General features: G+C 54.2%; 6 non-coding genes across 6 annotated transcripts; all 6 read left to right on the top strand.

The window, feature by feature from the left end:
• Positions 1 to 245: 245 nt before the first annotated feature.
• Positions 246 to 364, top strand: LOC138558948 (5S ribosomal RNA). The gene has a single exon (XR_011299066.1). It is a non-coding gene; the product is annotated as a 5S ribosomal RNA (ribosomal RNA).
• Positions 365 to 5,116: 4,752 nt separating this feature from the next.
• LOC138558950 (5S ribosomal RNA) lies at positions 5,117 to 5,235 on the top strand. Its single transcript, XR_011299068.1, has one exon. It is a non-coding gene; the product is annotated as a 5S ribosomal RNA (ribosomal RNA).
• A 2,798-nt stretch (positions 5,236 to 8,033) lies between these two features.
• LOC138558951 (5S ribosomal RNA) lies at positions 8,034 to 8,152 on the top strand. The gene has a single exon (XR_011299069.1). It is a non-coding gene; the product is annotated as a 5S ribosomal RNA (ribosomal RNA).
• A 2,799-nt stretch (positions 8,153 to 10,951) lies between these two features.
• On the top strand, positions 10,952 to 11,070 carry LOC138558952 (5S ribosomal RNA). Its single transcript, XR_011299070.1, has one exon. It is a non-coding gene; the product is annotated as a 5S ribosomal RNA (ribosomal RNA).
• Positions 11,071 to 13,869: 2,799 nt separating this feature from the next.
• On the top strand, positions 13,870 to 13,988 carry LOC138558953 (5S ribosomal RNA). Its single transcript, XR_011299071.1, has one exon. It is a non-coding gene; the product is annotated as a 5S ribosomal RNA (ribosomal RNA).
• Positions 13,989 to 16,787: 2,799 nt separating this feature from the next.
• LOC138558954 (5S ribosomal RNA) lies at positions 16,788 to 16,906 on the top strand. The gene has a single exon (XR_011299072.1). It is a non-coding gene; the product is annotated as a 5S ribosomal RNA (ribosomal RNA).
• The last annotated feature ends 1,826 nt before the right edge of the window (positions 16,907 to 18,732 follow it).

Genomic DNA, 18,732 nt, shown 5'->3' on the forward strand with positions numbered 1-18,732 from the left:
CAAGTGTGGCTTGGCCTGAATTTACAGACACTTTCTTTGCAAACATGAGTAGGCAAGTGGGTATTTCAAAAGTGGGTGCATGGAGCCGCTCGTTGCTTTTCCAAGCTGGCAGCTGTGGCTCCTGAGCTTGAGGCAAAAAGAAGGGCAGAAGCACACTGCAGAGGACAGCGTTCAGCCTTGCAAGAGGGCAGTGGACGTCGGAGGAGCCGACACAGCACAAGAGGCTCGGAATCGGCGCACTCTTCACCTACGGCCATACCACCCTGAATGCGCCCGATCTCGTCCGATCTCGGAAGCTAAGCAGGGTCGGGCCTGGTTAGTACTTGGATGGGAGACCGCCTGGGAATACCAGGTGCTGTAGGCATTTTGCTACTCTGTGCCCGATAGGCGGCGTTCGTCTTCCCCGTCTTGAACTACATTTTTCCTCCATTCCGCTTTTAATTTTAACAAACACGGCGCGTGAAAAAGGCACAGGGGCAGACAGCAGCCCTCGCTCCAATGCAGAGCCCCGTCAGAGGCGGACACGTTGTCGCCAAACTAACTTGGAGCAGCAGGAGACTGAAGCCAGGGCAGCAGCTCGCCGCCTCGGGTGGGTGGATGCAGCCAGAAAGGGCCACTCGTGTCCCTGGCAAAGCACCTCCAGCGTCTCCCCGTTTTCTCTCCAGTGGACGCGCAAGGCCCCCTACAGCTAGGGGAGGCAAGTGGATGGGCCTCATCTGCATATGTGGGCTCTAGAGGAAGAGTGCACCCTGGGAGACAAGGGGACACTTGGAGCGGGAAGTGCTCACGGGGGAGAAGTGCCTACAAGAGGCAGGAAGGGAGGGAGGCCACATCATGCCTCTCCATAGCCAGGCCTCTGGATGATGGGGCAGAAGCGGCCGTCACCCTAAGCTTCCTAGAAGTCCCAGCTGGGCCCCATGCTACCTAATATCTCGCCTGATCGAGCCTGGTCGAGCACTGGTCGAGCCTTCAGCCAAGGGACACAGGAGCCAAGGGGTCTGGCCTCGAGCCTTCAACCGAGGGACCCAGGAGCCCAGGGTCTGGCCTCAGTGCTTCCCAAGTCGGCCTTCAGCTGAAGCCTGCCTGGGCTGGGAGCCTCAGCTGCTGTTCCTGGGTGTGCTTCTTTCCTGCATGTGAAGGCCACCAGCGGCGAAGGTTGCCCTCCGCCTTCCAAGGAGTCGAGGGGATAGAAGCAGGAAAATTGTGTGTGTGTTTATTTCTTCTTTTTTAGAGATTCTTTCTATTTTTGTAAGGAACTGACGCCTGGGTGAGTGCTAGTGTGGCTTGAGGTGAATTTACGGGCAGCTTCTTTGCAAACTTTTGCCAAACCAACTTGGAGCAGCACTGGGGTAGAGAGTCAGCCTTCCGCTGATGCCTGCCTAGGCGTGGCTGGGCTGGGGGCCTCAGCTGCTGTTACTGGGCCTGCTTCTTTCCTGGTCTTGTAGGCCGCCAGCCAGAGAAGGTAAGGGCTTCAACCAACATCGCCCTCTGCCTTCCAAAGAGTCGAGGAGACCGCAGCAGGAAAATTGTGTGTGTGTTTATTTCTTCTTTTTTAGAGGTGCTTTCTATTTTTGTAAGGAACCGACGCCTGGGTGAGTGCTAGTGTGGCGTGAGTTACATTTACAGGCATCTTCTTTGCAAAATTTTGCCAAACCAACTTGGACCAGCACTGGGGTAGAGAGTCAGCCTTCAGCTGATGGCTGCCTGGGCTGGGCTGGGCTGGGGGCCTCAGCTGCTGTTACTGGGCCTGCTTCTTTCCTGGACTTGTAGGCCGCCAGCCCGAGAAGGTAAGGCCTCAACCAACATCGCCCTCTGCCTTCCAAAGAGTCGAGGGAATAGAAGCAGGAAAATTGTGTGTGTGTTTATTTCTTCTTTTTTAGAGATTCTTTCTATTTTTGTAAGGAACTGACGCCTGGGTGAGTGCTAGTGTGGCTTGAGGTGAATTTACGGGCAGCTTCTTTGCAAACTTTTGCCAAACCAACTTGGAGCAGCACTGGGGTAGAGAGTCAGCCTTCCGCTGATGCCTGCCTAGGCGTGGCTGGGCTGGGGGCCTCAGCTGCTGTTACTGGGCCTGCTTCTTTCCTGGTCTTGTAGGCCGCCAGCCAGAGAAGGTAAGGGCTTCAACCAACATCGCCCTCTGCCTTCCAAAGAGTCGAGGAGACCGCAGCAGGAAAATTGTGTGTGTGTTTATTTCTTCTTTTTTTAGAGGTGCTTTCTATTTTTGTAAGGAACCGACGCCTGGGTGAGTGCTAGTGTGGCGTGAGTTACATTTACAGGCATCTTCTTTGCAAAATTTTGCCAAACCAACTTGGACCAGCACTGGGGTAGAGAGTCAGCCTTCAGCTGATGGCTGCCTGGGCTGGGCTGGGCTGGGGGCCTCAGCTGCTGTTACTGGGCCTGCTTCTTTCCTGGACTTGTAGGCCGCCAGCCCGAGAAGGTAAGGCCTCAACCAACATCGCCCTCTGCCTTCCAAAGAGTCGAGGGAATAGAAGCAGGAAAATTGTGTGTGTGTTTATTTCTTCTTTTTTTAGAGGTGCTTTCTATTTTTGTAAGGAACCGACGCCTGGGTGAGTGCTAGTGTGGCGTGAGTTACATTTACAGGCATCTTCTTTGCAAAATTTTGCCAAACCAACTTGGACCAGCACTGGGGTAGAGAGTCAGCCTTCAGCTGATGGCTGCCTGGGCTGGGCTGGGCTGGTCTGGGGGCCTCAGCTGCTGTTACTGGGCATGCTTCTTTCCTGGACTTGTAGGCCACCAGCCGGAGAAGGTAAGGGCCTCAACCAACATCGCCCTCTGCCTTTCAAAGAGTCGAGGAGACCCCAGCAGGAAAATTGTGTGTGTGTTTATTTCTTCTTTTTTAGAGGTGCTTTCTATTTTTGTAAGGAACCGACGCCTGGGTGAGTGCTAGTGTGGCGTGAGTTAAATTTACAGGCATCTTCTTTGCAAACTTTTGCCAAACCAATTTGGGGCAGCAGTGGGGTAGAGAGTCAGCCTTAAGCTGATGCCTGCCTGGGCTGGGCTGGGCTGGGGGCCTCAGCTGCTGTTACTGGGCCTGCTTCTTTCCTGGACTTGTAGGCCGCCAGCCCGAGAAGGTAAGGCCTCAACCAACATCGCCCTCTGCCTTCCAAAGAGTCGAGGGGATAGAAGCAGGAAAATTGTGTGTGTGTTTATTTCTTCTTTTTTAGAGATTCTTTCTATTTTTGTAAGGAACTGACGACTGGGTGAGTGCTAGTGTGGCTTGAGGTGAATTTACGGGCAGCTTCTTTGCAAACTTTTGCCAAACCAACTTGGAGCAGCACTGGGGTAGAGAGTCAGCCTTCCGCTGATGCCTGCCTAGGCGTGGCTGGGCTGGGGGCCTCAGCTGCTGTTACTGGGCCTGCTTCTTTCCTGGTCTTGTAGGCCGCCAGCCAGAGAAGGTAAGGGCTTCAACCAACATCGCCCTCTGCCTTCCAAAGAGTCGAGGAGACCGCAGCAGGAAAATTGTGTGTGTGTTTATTTCTTCTTTTTTAGAGGTGCTTTCTATTTTTGTAAGGAACCGACGCCTGGGTGAGTGCTAGTGTGGCGTGAGTTAAATTTACAGGCATCTTCTTTGCAAACTTTTGCCAAACCAATTTGGGGCAGCAGTGGGGTAGAGAGTCAGCCTTAAGCTGATGCCTGCCTGGGCTGGGCTGGGCTGGGGGCCTCAGCTGCTGTTACTGGGCCTGCTTCTTTCCTGGACTTGTAGGCCGCCAGCCCGAGAAGGTAAGGCCTCAACCAACATCGCCCTCTGCCTTCCAAAGAGTCGAGGGAATAGAAGCAGGAAAATTGTGTGTGTGTTTATTTCTTCTTTTTTAGAGATTCTTTCTATTTTTGTAAGGAACTGACGACTGGGTGAGTGCTAGTGTGGCTTGAGGTGAATTTACGGGCAGCTTCTTTGCAAACTTTTGCCAAACCAACTTGGAGCAGCACTGGGGTAGAGAGTCAGCCTTCCGCTGATGCCTGCCTAGGCGTGGCTGGGCTGGGGGCCTCAGCTGCTGTTACTGGGCCTGCTTCTTTCCTGGTCTTGTAGGCCGCCAGCCAGAGAAGGTAAGGGCTTCAACCAACATCGCCCTCTGCCTTCCAAAGAGTCGAGGAGACCGCAGCAGGAAAATTGTGTGTGTGTTTATTTCTTCTTTTTTTAGAGGTGCTTTCTATTTTTGTAAGGAACCGACGCCTGGGTGAGTGCTAGTGTGGCGTGAGTTACATTTACAGGCATCTTCTTTGCAAACTTTTGCCAAACCAACTTGGACCAGCACTGGGGTAGAGAGTCAGCCTTCAGCTGATGGCTGCCTGGGCTGGGCTGGGCTGGTCTGGGGGCCTCAGCTGCTGTTACTGGGCATGCTTCTTTCCTGGACTTGTAGGCCACCAGCCGGAGAAGGTAAGGGCCTCAACCAACATCGCCCTCTGCCTTTCAAAGAGTCGAGGAGACCCCAGCAGGAAAATTGTGTGTGTGTTTATTTCTTCTTTTTTAGAGGTGCTTTCTATTTTTGTAAGGAACCGACGCCTGGGTGAGTGCTAGTGTGGCGTGAGTTAAATTTACAGGCATCTTCTTTGCAAACTTTTGCCAAACCAATTTGGGGCAGCAGTGGGGTAGAGAGTCAGCCTTAAGCTGATGCCTGCCTGGGCTGGGCTGGGCTGGGCTGGGGGCCTCAGCTGCTGTTACTGGGCCTGCTTCTTTCCTGGACTTGTAGGCCGCCAGCCCGAGAAGGTAAGGCCTCAACCAACATCGCCCTCTGCCTTCCAAAGAGTCGAGGAGACCCCAGCAGGAAAATTGTGTGTGTGTTTATTTCCATCTTTCTTTCCGAGTTTTTTTTTAAAGTTTTGTAAGGAACGGATGCTTGGGTGAGTGAGTGCAAGTGTGGCTTGGCCTGAATTTACAGACACTTTCTTTGCAAACATGAGTAGGCAAGTGGGTATTTCAAAAGTGGGTGCATGGAGCCGCTCGTTGCTTTTCCAAGCTGGCAGCTGTGGCTCCTGAGCTTGAGGCAAAAAGAAGGGCAGAAGCACACTGCAGAGGACAGCGTTCAGCCTTGCAAGAGGGCAGTGGACGTCGGAGGAGCCGACACAGCACAAGAGGCTCGGAATCGGCGCACTCTTCACCTACGGCCATACCACCCTGAATGCGCCCGATCTCGTCCGATCTCGGAAGCTAAGCAGGGTCGGGCCTGGTTAGTACTTGGATGGGAGACCGCCTGGGAATACCAGGTGCTGTAGGCATTTTGCTACTCTGTGCCCGATAGGCGGCGTTCGTCTTCCCCGTCTTGAACTACATTTTTCCTCCATTCCGCTTTTAATTTTAACAAACACGGCGCGTGAAAAAGGCACAGGGGCAGACAGCAGCCCTCGCTCCAATGCAGAGCCCCGTCAGAGGCGGACACGTTGTCGCCAAACTAACTTGGAGCAGCAGGAGACTGAAGCCAGGGCAGCAGCTCGCCGCCTCGGGTGGGTGGATGCAGCCAGAAAGGGCCACTCGTGTCCCTGGCAAAGCACCTCCAGCGTCTCCCCGTTTTCTCTCCAGTGGACGCGCAAGGCCCCCTACAGCTAGGGGAGGCAAGTGGATGGGCCTCATCTGCATATGTGGGCTCTAGAGGAAGAGTGCACCCTGGGAGACAAGGGGACACTTGGAGCGGGAAGTGCTCACGGGGGAGAAGTGCCTACAAGAGGCAGGAAGGGAGGGAGGCCACATCATGCCTCTCCATAGCCAGGCCTCTGGATGATGGGGCAGAAGCGGCCGTCACCCTAAGCTTCCTAGAAGTCCCAGCTGGGCCCCATGCTACCTAATATCTCGCCTGATCGAGCCTGGTCGAGCACTGGTCGAGCCTTCAGCCAAGGGACACAGGAGCCAAGGGGTCTGGCCTCGAGCCTTCAACCGAGGGACCCAGGAGCCCAGGGTCTGGCCTCAGTGCTTCCCAAGTCGGCCTTCAGCTGAAGCCTGCCTGGGCTGGGAGCCTCAGCTGCTGTTCCTGGGTGTGCTTCTTTCCTGCATGTGAAGGCCACCAGCGGCGAAGGTTGCCCTCCGCCTTCCAAGGAGTCGAGGGGATAGAAGCAGGAAAATTGTGTGTGTGTTTATTTCTTCTTTTTTAGAGATTCTTTCTATTTTTGTAAGGAACTGACGCCTGGGTGAGTGCTAGTGTGGCTTGAGGTGAATTTACGGGCAGCTTCTTTGCAAACTTTTGCCAAACCAACTTGGAGCAGCACTGGGGTAGAGAGTCAGCCTTCCGCTGATGCCTGCCTAGGCGTGGCTGGGCTGGGGGCCTCAGCTGCTGTTACTGGGCCTGCTTCTTTCCTGGTCTTGTAGGCCGCCAGCCAGAGAAGGTAAGGGCTTCAACCAACATCGCCCTCTGCCTTCCAAAGAGTCGAGGAGACCGCAGCAGGAAAATTGTGTGTGTGTTTATTTCTTCTTTTTTTAGAGGTGCTTTCTATTTTTGTAAGGAACCGACGCCTGGGTGAGTGCTAGTGTGGCGTGAGTTAAATTTACAGGCATCTTCTTTGCAAACTTTTGCCAAACCAATTTGGGGCAGCAGTGGGGTAGAGAGTCAGCCTTAAGCTGATGCCTGCCTGGGCTGGGCTGGGCTGGGGGCCTCAGCTGCTGTTACTGGGCCTGCTTCTTTCCTGGACTTGTAGGCCGCCAGCCCGAGAAGGTAAGGCCTCAACCAACATCGCCCTCTGCCTTCCAAAGAGTCGAGGGAATAGAAGCAGGAAAATTGTGTGTGTGTTTATTTCTTCTTTTTTAGAGATTCTTTCTATTTTTGTAAGGAACTGACGACTGGGTGAGTGCTAGTGTGGCTTGAGGTGAATTTACGGGCAGCTTCTTTGCAAACTTTTGCCAAACCAACTTGGAGCAGCACTGGGGTAGAGAGTCAGCCTTCCGCTGATGCCTGCCTAGGCGTGGCTGGGCTGGGGGCCTCAGCTGCTGTTACTGGGCCTGCTTCTTTCCTGGTCTTGTAGGCCGCCAGCCAGAGAAGGTAAGGGCTTCAACCAACATCGCCCTCTGCCTTCCAAAGAGTCGAGGAGACCGCAGCAGGAAAATTGTGTGTGTGTTTATTTCTTCTTTTTTAGAGGTGCTTTCTATTTTTGTAAGGAACCGACGCCTGGGTGAGTGCTAGTGTGGCGTGAGTTACATTTACAGGCATCTTCTTTGCAAACTTTTGCCAAACCAACTTGGACCAGCACTGGGGTAGAGAGTCAGCCTTCAGCTGATGGCTGCCTGGGCTGGGCTGGGCTGGTCTGGGGGCCTCAGCTGCTGTTACTGGGCATGCTTCTTTCCTGGACTTGTAGGCCACCAGCCGGAGAAGGTAAGGGCCTCAACCAACATCGCCCTCTGCCTTTCAAAGAGTCGAGGAGACCCCAGCAGGAAAATTGTGTGTGTGTTTATTTCTTCTTTTTTAGAGGTGCTTTCTATTTTTGTAAGGAACCGACGCCTGGGTGAGTGCTAGTGTGGCGTGAGTTAAATTTACAGGCATCTTCTTTGCAAACTTTTGCCAAACCAATTTGGGGCAGCAGTGGGGTAGAGAGTCAGCCTTAAGCTGATGCCTGCCTGGGCTGGGCTGGGCTGGGCTGGGGGCCTCAGCTGCTGTTACTGGGCCTGCTTCTTTCCTGGACTTGTAGGCCGCCAGCCCGAGAAGGTAAGGCCTCAACCAACATCGCCCTCTGCCTTCCAAAGAGTCGAGGAGACCCCAGCAGGAAAATTGTGTGTGTGTTTATTTCCATCTTTCTTTCCGAGTTTTTTTTTAAAGTTTTGTAAGGAACGGATGCTTGGGTGAGTGAGTGCAAGTGTGGCTTGGCCTGAATTTACAGACACTTTCTTTGCAAACATGAGTAGGCAAGTGGGTATTTCAAAAGTGGGTGCATGGAGCCGCTCGTTGCTTTTCCAAGCTGGCAGCTGTGGCTCCTGAGCTTGAGGCAAAAAGAAGGGCAGAAGCACACTGCAGAGGACAGCGTTCAGCCTTGCAAGAGGGCAGTGGACGTCGGAGGAGCCGACACAGCACAAGAGGCTCGGAATCGGCGCACTCTTCACCTACGGCCATACCACCCTGAATGCGCCCGATCTCGTCCGATCTCGGAAGCTAAGCAGGGTCGGGCCTGGTTAGTACTTGGATGGGAGACCGCCTGGGAATACCAGGTGCTGTAGGCATTTTGCTACTCTGTGCCCGATAGGCGGCGTTCGTCTTCCCCGTCTTGAACTACATTTTTCCTCCATTCCGCTTTTAATTTTAACAAACACGGCGCGTGAAAAAGGCACAGGGGCAGACAGCAGCCCTCGCTCCAATGCAGAGCCCCGTCAGAGGCGGACACGTTGTCGCCAAACTAACTTGGAGCAGCAGGAGACTGAAGCCAGGGCAGCAGCTCGCCGCCTCGGGTGGGTGGATGCAGCCAGAAAGGGCCACTCGTGTCCCTGGCAAAGCACCTCCAGCGTCTCCCCGTTTTCTCTCCAGTGGACGCGCAAGGCCCCCTACAGCTAGGGGAGGCAAGTGGATGGGCCTCATCTGCATATGTGGGCTCTAGAGGAAGAGTGCACCCTGGGAGACAAGGGGACACTTGGAGCGGGAAGTGCTCACGGGGGAGAAGTGCCTACAAGAGGCAGGAAGGGAGGGAGGCCACATCATGCCTCTCCATAGCCAGGCCTCTGGATGATGGGGCAGAAGCGGCCGTCACCCTAAGCTTCCTAGAAGTCCCAGCTGGGCCCCATGCTACCTAATATCTCGCCTGATCGAGCCTGGTCGAGCACTGGTCGAGCCTTCAGCCAAGGGACACAGGAGCCAAGGGGTCTGGCCTCGAGCCTTCAACCGAGGGACCCAGGAGCCCAGGGTCTGGCCTCAGTGCTTCCCAAGTCGGCCTTCAGCTGAAGCCTGCCTGGGCTGGGAGCCTCAGCTGCTGTTCCTGGGTGTGCTTCTTTCCTGCATGTGAAGGCCACCAGCGGCGAAGGTTGCCCTCCGCCTTCCAAGGAGTCGAGGGGATAGAAGCAGGAAAATTGTGTGTGTGTTTATTTCTTCTTTTTTAGAGATTCTTTCTATTTTTGTAAGGAACTGACGCCTGGGTGAGTGCTAGTGTGGCTTGAGGTGAATTTACGGGCAGCTTCTTTGCAAACTTTTGCCAAACCAACTTGGAGCAGCACTGGGGTAGAGAGTCAGCCTTCCGCTGATGCCTGCCTAGGCGTGGCTGGGCTGGGGGCCTCAGCTGCTGTTACTGGGCCTGCTTCTTTCCTGGTCTTGTAGGCCGCCAGCCAGAGAAGGTAAGGGCTTCAACCAACATCGCCCTCTGCCTTCCAAAGAGTCGAGGAGACCGCAGCAGGAAAATTGTGTGTGTGTTTATTTCTTCTTTTTTTAGAGGTGCTTTCTATTTTTGTAAGGAACCGACGCCTGGGTGAGTGCTAGTGTGGCGTGAGTTACATTTACAGGCATCTTCTTTGCAAAATTTTGCCAAACCAACTTGGACCAGCACTGGGGTAGAGAGTCAGCCTTCAGCTGATGGCTGCCTGGGCTGGGCTGGGCTGGGGGCCTCAGCTGCTGTTACTGGGCCTGCTTCTTTCCTGGACTTGTAGGCCGCCAGCCCGAGAAGGTAAGGCCTCAACCAACATCGCCCTCTGCCTTCCAAAGAGTCGAGGGAATAGAAGCAGGAAAATTGTGTGTGTGTTTATTTCTTCTTTTTTAGAGATTCTTTCTATTTTTGTAAGGAACTGACGACTGGGTGAGTGCTAGTGTGGCTTGAGGTGAATTTACGGGCAGCTTCTTTGCAAACTTTTGCCAAACCAACTTGGAGCAGCACTGGGGTAGAGAGTCAGCCTTCCGCTGATGCCTGCCTAGGCGTGGCTGGGCTGGGGGCCTCAGCTGCTGTTACTGGGCCTGCTTCTTTCCTGGTCTTGTAGGCCGCCAGCCAGAGAAGGTAAGGGCTTCAACCAACATCGCCCTCTGCCTTCCAAAGAGTCGAGGAGACCGCAGCAGGAAAATTGTGTGTGTGTTTATTTCTTCTTTTTTTAGAGGTGCTTTCTATTTTTGTAAGGAACCGACGCCTGGGTGAGTGCTAGTGTGGCGTGAGTTACATTTACAGGCATCTTCTTTGCAAACTTTTGCCAAACCAACTTGGACCAGCACTGGGGTAGAGAGTCAGCCTTCAGCTGATGGCTGCCTGGGCTGGGCTGGGCTGGTCTGGGGGCCTCAGCTGCTGTTACTGGGCATGCTTCTTTCCTGGACTTGTAGGCCACCAGCCGGAGAAGGTAAGGGCCTCAACCAACATCGCCCTCTGCCTTTCAAAGAGTCGAGGAGACCCCAGCAGGAAAATTGTGTGTGTGTTTATTTCTTCTTTTTTAGAGGTGCTTTCTATTTTTGTAAGGAACCGACGCCTGGGTGGGTGCTAGTGTGGCGTGAGTTAAATTTACAGGCATCTTCTTTGCAAACTTTTGCCAAACCAATTTGGGGCAGCAGTGGGGTAGAGAGTCAGCCTTAAGCTGATGCCTGCCTGGGCTGGGCTGGGCTGGGCTGGGGGCCTCAGCTGCTGTTACTGGGCCTGCTTCTTTCCTGGACTTGTAGGCCGCCAGCCCGAGAAGGTAAGGCCTCAACCAACATCGCCCTCTGCCTTCCAAAGAGTCGAGGAGACCCCAGCAGGAAAATTGTGTGTGTGTTTATTTCCATCTTTCTTTCCGAGTTTTTTTTTAAAGTTTTGTAAGGAACGGATGCTTGGGTGAGTGAGTGCAAGTGTGGCTTGGCCTGAATTTACAGACACTTTCTTTGCAAACATGAGTAGGCAAGTGGGTATTTCAAAAGTGGGTGCATGGAGCCGCTCGTTGCTTTTCCAAGCTGGCAGCTGTGGCTCCTGAGCTTGAGGCAAAAAGAAGGGCAGAAGCACACTGCAGAGGACAGCGTTCAGCCTTGCAAGAGGGCAGTGGACGTCGGAGGAGCCGACACAGCACAAGAGGCTCGGAATCGGCGCACTCTTCACCTACGGCCATACCACCCTGAATGCGCCCGATCTCGTCCGATCTCGGAAGCTAAGCAGGGTCGGGCCTGGTTAGTACTTGGATGGGAGACCGCCTGGGAATACCAGGTGCTGTAGGCATTTTGCTACTCTGTGCCCGATAGGCGGCGTTCGTCTTCCCCGTCTTGAACTACATTTTTCCTCCATTCCGCTTTTAATTTTAACAAACACGGCGCGTGAAAAAGGCACAGGGGCAGACAGCAGCCCTCGCTCCAATGCAGAGCCCCGTCAGAGGCGGACACGTTGTCGCCAAACTAACTTGGAGCAGCAGGAGACTGAAGCCAGGGCAGCAGCTCGCCGCCTCGGGTGGGTGGATGCAGCCAGAAAGGGCCACTCGTGTCCCTGGCAAAGCACCTCCAGCGTCTCCCCGTTTTCTCTCCAGTGGACGCGCAAGGCCCCCTACAGCTAGGGGAGGCAAGTGGATGGGCCTCATCTGCATATGTGGGCTCTAGAGGAAGAGTGCACCCTGGGAGACAAGGGGACACTTGGAGCGGGAAGTGCTCACGGGGGAGAAGTGCCTACAAGAGGCAGGAAGGGAGGGAGGCCACATCATGCCTCTCCATAGCCAGGCCTCTGGATGATGGGGCAGAAGCGGCCGTCACCCTAAGCTTCCTAGAAGTCCCAGCTGGGCCCCATGCTACCTAATATCTCGCCTGATCGAGCCTGGTCGAGCACTGGTCGAGCCTTCAGCCAAGGGACACAGGAGCCAAGGGGTCTGGCCTCGAGCCTTCAACCGAGGGACCCAGGAGCCCAGGGTCTGGCCTCAGTGCTTCCCAAGTCGGCCTTCAGCTGAAGCCTGCCTGGGCTGGGAGCCTCAGCTGCTGTTCCTGGGTGTGCTTCTTTCCTGCATGTGAAGGCCACCAGCGGCGAAGGTTGCCCTCCGCCTTCCAAGGAGTCGAGGGGATAGAAGCAGGAAAATTGTGTGTGTGTTTATTTCTTCTTTTTTAGAGATTCTTTCTATTTTTGTAAGGAACTGACGCCTGGGTGAGTGCTAGTGTGGCTTGAGGTGAATTTACGGGCAGCTTCTTTGCAAACTTTTGCCAAACCAACTTGGAGCAGCACTGGGGTAGAGAGTCAGCCTTCCGCTGATGCCTGCCTAGGCGTGGCTGGGCTGGGGGCCTCAGCTGCTGTTACTGGGCCTGCTTCTTTCCTGGTCTTGTAGGCCGCCAGCCAGAGAAGGTAAGGGCTTCAACCAACATCGCCCTCTGCCTTCCAAAGAGTCGAGGAGACCGCAGCAGGAAAATTGTGTGTGTGTTTATTTCTTCTTTTTTTAGAGGTGCTTTCTATTTTTGTAAGGAACCGACGCCTGGGTGAGTGCTAGTGTGGCGTGAGTTACATTTACAGGCATCTTCTTTGCAAAATTTTGCCAAACCAACTTGGACCAGCACTGGGGTAGAGAGTCAGCCTTCAGCTGATGGCTGCCTGGGCTGGGCTGGGCTGGGGGCCTCAGCTGCTGTTACTGGGCCTGCTTCTTTCCTGGACTTGTAGGCCGCCAGCCCGAGAAGGTAAGGCCTCAACCAACATCGCCCTCTGCCTTCCAAAGAGTCGAGGGAATAGAAGCAGGAAAATTGTGTGTGTGTTTATTTCTTCTTTTTTAGAGATTCTTTCTATTTTTGTAAGGAACTGACGACTGGGTGAGTGCTAGTGTGGCTTGAGGTGAATTTACGGGCAGCTTCTTTGCAAACTTTTGCCAAACCAACTTGGAGCAGCACTGGGGTAGAGAGTCAGCCTTCCGCTGATGCCTGCCTAGGCGTGGCTGGGCTGGGGGCCTCAGCTGCTGTTACTGGGCCTGCTTCTTTCCTGGTCTTGTAGGCCGCCAGCCAGAGAAGGTAAGGGCTTCAACCAACATCGCCCTCTGCCTTCCAAAGAGTCGAGGAGACCGCAGCAGGAAAATTGTGTGTGTGTTTATTTCTTCTTTTTTTAGAGGTGCTTTCTATTTTTGTAAGGAACCGACGCCTGGGTGAGTGCTAGTGTGGCGTGAGTTACATTTACAGGCATCTTCTTTGCAAACTTTTGCCAAACCAACTTGGACCAGCACTGGGGTAGAGAGTCAGCCTTCAGCTGATGGCTGCCTGGGCTGGGCTGGGCTGGTCTGGGGGCCTCAGCTGCTGTTACTGGGCATGCTTCTTTCCTGGACTTGTAGGCCACCAGCCGGAGAAGGTAAGGGCCTCAACCAACATCGCCCTCTGCCTTTCAAAGAGTCGAGGAGACCCCAGCAGGAAAATTGTGTGTGTGTTTATTTCTTCTTTTTTAGAGGTGCTTTCTATTTTTGTAAGGAACCGACGCCTGGGTGAGTGCTAGTGTGGCGTGAGTTAAATTTACAGGCATCTTCTTTGCAAACTTTTGCCAAACCAATTTGGGGCAGCAGTGGGGTAGAGAGTCAGCCTTAAGCTGATGCCTGCCTGGGCTGGGCTGGGCTGGGCTGGGGGCCTCAGCTGCTGTTACTGGGCCTGCTTCTTTCCTGGACTTGTAGGCCGCCAGCCCGAGAAGGTAAGGCCTCAACCAACATCGCCCTCTGCCTTCCAAAGAGTCGAGGAGACCCCAGCAGGAAAATTGTGTGTGTGTTTATTTCCATCTTTCTTTCCGAGTTTTTTTTTAAAGTTTTGTAAGGAACGGATGCTTGGGTGAGTGAGTGCAAGTGTGGCTTGGCCTGAATTTACAGACACTTTCTTTGCAAACATGAGTAGGCAAGTGGGTATTTCAAAAGTGGGTGCATGGAGCCGCTCGTTGCTTTTCCAAGCTGGCAGCTGTGGCTCCTGAGCTTGAGGCAAAAAGAAGGGCAGAAGCACACTGCAGAGGACAGCGTTCAGCCTTGCAAGAGGGCAGTGGACGTCGGAGGAGCCGACACAGCACAAGAGGCTCGGAATCGGCGCACTCTTCACCTACGGCCATACCACCCTGAATGCGCCCGATCTCGTCCGATCTCGGAAGCTAAGCAGGGTCGGGCCTGGTTAGTACTTGGATGGGAGACCGCCTGGGAATACCAGGTGCTGTAGGCATTTTGCTACTCTGTGCCCGATAGGCGGCGTTCGTCTTCCCCGTCTTGAACTACATTTTTCCTCCATTCCGCTTTTAATTTTAACAAACACGGCGCGTGAAAAAGGCACAGGGGCAGACAGCAGCCCTCGCTCCAATGCAGAGCCCCGTCAGAGGCGGACACGTTGTCGCCAAACTAACTTGGAGCAGCAGGAGACTGAAGCCAGGGCAGCAGCTCGCCGCCTCGGGTGGGTGGATGCAGCCAGAAAGGGCCACTCGTGTCCCTGGCAAAGCACCTCCAGCGTCTCCCCGTTTTCTCTCCAGTGGACGCGCAAGGCCCCCTACAGCTAGGGGAGGCAAGTGGATGGGCCTCATCTGCATATGTGGGCTCTAGAGGAAGAGTGCACCCTGGGAGACAAGGGGACACTTGGAGCGGGAAGTGCTCACGGGGGAGAAGTGCCTACAAGAGGCAGGAAGGGAGGGAGGCCACATCATGCCTCTCCATAGCCAGGCCTCTGGATGATGGGGCAGAAGCGGCCGTCACCCTAAGCTTCCTAGAAGTCCCAGCTGGGCCCCATGCTACCTAATATCTCGCCTGATCGAGCCTGGTCGAGCACTGGTCGAGCCTTCAGCCAAGGGACACAGGAGCCAAGGGGTCTGGCCTCGAGCCTTCAACCGAGGGACCCAGGAGCCCAGGGTCTGGCCTCAGTGCTTCCCAAGTCGGCCTTCAGCTGAAGCCTGCCTGGGCTGGGAGCCTCAGCTGCTGTTCCTGGGTGTGCTTCTTTCCTGCATGTGAAGGCCACCAGCGGCGAAGGTTGCCCTCCGCCTTCCAAGGAGTCGAGGGGATAGAAGCAGGAAAATTGTGTGTGTGTTTATTTCTTCTTTTTTAGAGATTCTTTCTATTTTTGTAAGGAACTGACGCCTGGGTGAGTGCTAGTGTGGCTTGAGGTGAATTTACGGGCAGCTTCTTTGCAAACTTTTGCCAAACCAACTTGGAGCAGCACTGGGGTAGAGAGTCAGCCTTCCGCTGATGCCTGCCTAGGCGTGGCTGGGCTGGGGGCCTCAGCTGCTGTTACTGGGCCTGCTTCTTTCCTGGTCTTGTAGGCCGCCAGCCAGAGAAGGTAAGGGCTTCAACCAACATCGCCCTCTGCCTTCCAAAGAGTCGAGGAGACCGCAGCAGGAAAATTGTGTGTGTGTTTATTTCTTCTTTTTTTAGAGGTGCTTTCTATTTTTGTAAGGAACCGACGCCTGGGTGAGTGCTAGTGTGGCGTGAGTTACATTTACAGGCATCTTCTTTGCAAAATTTTGCCAAACCAACTTGGACCAGCACTGGGGTAGAGAGTCAGCCTTCAGCTGATGGCTGCCTGGGCTGGGCTGGGCTGGGGGCCTCAGCTGCTGTTACTGGGCCTGCTTCTTTCCTGGACTTGTAGGCCGCCAGCCCGAGAAGGTAAGGCCTCAACCAACATCGCCCTCTGCCTTCCAAAGAGTCGAGGGAATAGAAGCAGGAAAATTGTGTGTGTGTTTATTTCTTCTTTTTTAGAGATTCTTTCTATTTTTGTAAGGAACTGACGACTGGGTGAGTGCTAGTGTGGCTTGAGGTGAATTTACGGGCAGCTTCTTTGCAAACTTTTGCCAAACCAACTTGGAGCAGCACTGGGGTAGAGAGTCAGCCTTCCGCTGATGCCTGCCTAGGCGTGGCTGGGCTGGGGGCCTCAGCTGCTGTTACTGGGCCTGCTTCTTTCCTGGTCTTGTAGGCCGCCAGCCAGAGAAGGTAAGGGCTTCAACCAACATCGCCCTCTGCCTTCCAAAGAGTCGAGGAGACCGCAGCAGGAAAATTGTGTGTGTGTTTATTTCTTCTTTTTTTAGAGGTGCTTTCTATTTTTGTAAGGAACCGACGCCTGGGTGAGTGCTAGTGTGGCGTGAGTTACATTTACAGGCATCTTCTTTGCAAACTTTTGCCAAACCAACTTGGACCAGCACTGGGGTAGAGAGTCAGCCTTCAGCTGATGGCTGCCTGGGCTGGGCTGGGCTGGTCTGGGGGCCTCAGCTGCTGTTACTGGGCATGCTTCTTTCCTGGACTTGTAGGCCACCAGCCGGAGAAGGTAAGGGCCTCAACCAACATCGCCCTCTGCCTTTCAAAGAGTCGAGGAGACCCCAGCAGGAAAATTGTGTGTGTGTTTATTTCTTCTTTTTTAGAGGTGCTTTCTATTTTTGTAAGGAACCGACGCCTGGGTGAGTGCTAGTGTGGCGTGAGTTAAATTTACAGGCATCTTCTTTGCAAACTTTTGCCAAACCAATTTGGGGCAGCAGTGGGGTAGAGAGTCAGCCTTAAGCTGATGCCTGCCTGGGCTGGGCTGGGCTGGGCTGGGGGCCTCAGCTGCTGTTACTGGGCCTGCTTCTTTCCTGGACTTGTAGGCCGCCAGCCCGAGAAGGTAAGGCCTCAACCAACATCGCCCTCTGCCTTCCAAAGAGTCGAGGAGACCCCAGCAGGAAAATTGTGTGTGTGTTTATTTCCATCTTTCTTTCCGAGTTTTTTTTTAAAGTTTTGTAAGGAACGGATGCTTGGGTGAGTGAGTGCAAGTGTGGCTTGGCCTGAATTTACAGACACTTTCTTTGCAAACATGAGTAGGCAAGTGGGTATTTCAAAAGTGGGTGCATGGAGCCGCTCGTTGCTTTTCCAAGCTGGCAGCTGTGGCTCCTGAGCTTGAGGCAAAAAGAAGGGCAGAAGCACACTGCAGAGGACAGCGTTCAGCCTTGCAAGAGGGCAGTGGACGTCGGAGGAGCCGACACAGCACAAGAGGCTCGGAATCGGCGCACTCTTCACCTACGGCCATACCACCCTGAATGCGCCCGATCTCGTCCGATCTCGGAAGCTAAGCAGGGTCGGGCCTGGTTAGTACTTGGATGGGAGACCGCCTGGGAATACCAGGTGCTGTAGGCATTTTGCTACTCTGTGCCCGATAGGCGGCGTTCGTCTTCCCCGTCTTGAACTACATTTTTCCTCCATTCCGCTTTTAATTTTAACAAACACGGCGCGTGAAAAAGGCACAGGGGCAGACAGCAGCCCTCGCTCCAATGCAGAGCCCCGTCAGAGGCGGACACGTTGTCGCCAAACTAACTTGGAGCAGCAGGAGACTGAAGCCAGGGCAGCAGCTCGCCGCCTCGGGTGGGTGGATGCAGCCAGAAAGGGCCACTCGTGTCCCTGGCAAAGCACCTCCAGCGTCTCCCCGTTTTCTCTCCAGTGGACGCGCAAGGCCCCCTACAGCTAGGGGAGGCAAGTGGATGGGCCTCATCTGCATATGTGGGCTCTAGAGGAAGAGTGCACCCTGGGAGACAAGGGGACACTTGGAGCGGGAAGTGCTCACGGGGGAGAAGTGCCTACAAGAGGCAGGAAGGGAGGGAGGCCACATCATGCCTCTCCATAGCCAGGCCTCTGGATGATGGGGCAGAAGCGGCCGTCACCCTAAGCTTCCTAGAAGTCCCAGCTGGGCCCCATGCTACCTAATATCTCGCCTGATCGAGCCTGGTCGAGCACTGGTCGAGCCTTCAGCCAAGGGACACAGGAGCCAAGGGGTCTGGCCTCGAGCCTTCAACCGAGGGACCCAGGAGCCCAGGGTCTGGCCTCAGTGCTTCCCAAGTCGGCCTTCAGCTGAAGCCTGCCTGGGCTGGGAGCCTCAGCTGCTGTTCCTGGGTGTGCTTCTTTCCTGCATGTGAAGGCCACCAGCGGCGAAGGTTGCCCTCCGCCTTCCAAGGAGTCGAGGGGATAGAAGCAGGAAAATTGTGTGTGTGTTTATTTCTTCTTTTTTAGAGATTCTTTCTATTTTTGTAAGGAACTGACGCCTGGGTGAGTGCTAGTGTGGCTTGAGGTGAATTTACGGGCAGCTTCTTTGCAAACTTTTGCCAAACCAACTTGGAGCAGCACTGGGGTAGAGAGTCAGCCTTCCGCTGATGCCTGCCTAGGCGTGGCTGGGCTGGGGGCCTCAGCTGCTGTTACTGGGCCTGCTTCTTTCCTGGTCTTGTAGGCCGCCAGCCAGAGAAGGTAAGGGCTTCAACCAACATCGCCCTCTGCCTTCCAAAGAGTCGAGGAGACCGCAGCAGGAAAATTGTGTGTGTGTTTATTTCTTCTTTTTTTAGAGGTGCTTTCTATTTTTGTAAGGAACCGACGCCTGGGTGAGTGCTAGTGTGGCGTGAGTTACATTTACAGGCATCTTCTTTGCAAAATTTTGCCAAACCAACTTGGACCAGCACTGGGGTAGAGAGTCAGCCTTCAGCTGATGGCTGCCTGGGCTGGGCTGGGCTGGGGGCCTCAGCTGCTGTTACTGGGCCTGCTTCTTTCCTGGACTTGTAGGCCGCCAGCCCGAGAAGGTAAGGCCTCAACCAACATCGCCCTCTGCCTTCCAAAGAGTCGAGGGAATAGAAGCAGGAAAATTGTGTGTGTGTTTATTTCTTCTTTTTTAGAGATTCTTTCTATTTTTGTAAGGAACTGACGACTGGGTGAGTGCTAGTGTGGCTTGAGGTGAATTTACGGGCAGCTTCTTTGCAAACTTTTGCCAAACCAACTTGGAGCAGCACTGGGGTAGAGAGTCAGCCTTCCGCTGATGCCTGCCTAGGCGTGGCTGGGCTGGGGGCCTCAGCTGCTGTTACTGGGCCTGCTTCTTTCCTGGTCTTGTAGGCCGCCAGCCAGAGAAGGTAAGGGCTTCAACCAACATCGCCCTCTGCCTTCCAAAGAGTCGAGGAGACCGCAGCAGGAAAATTGTGTGTGTGTTT

The sequence above is a fragment of the Ambystoma mexicanum genome, unplaced genomic scaffold (genome assembly GCF_040938575.1).
Source record: "Ambystoma mexicanum isolate Mex_15411 unplaced genomic scaffold, UKY_AmexF1_1 Mex_scaf34, whole genome shotgun sequence".
Classification (NCBI taxonomy): domain Eukaryota; kingdom Metazoa; phylum Chordata; class Amphibia; order Caudata; family Ambystomatidae; genus Ambystoma; species Ambystoma mexicanum.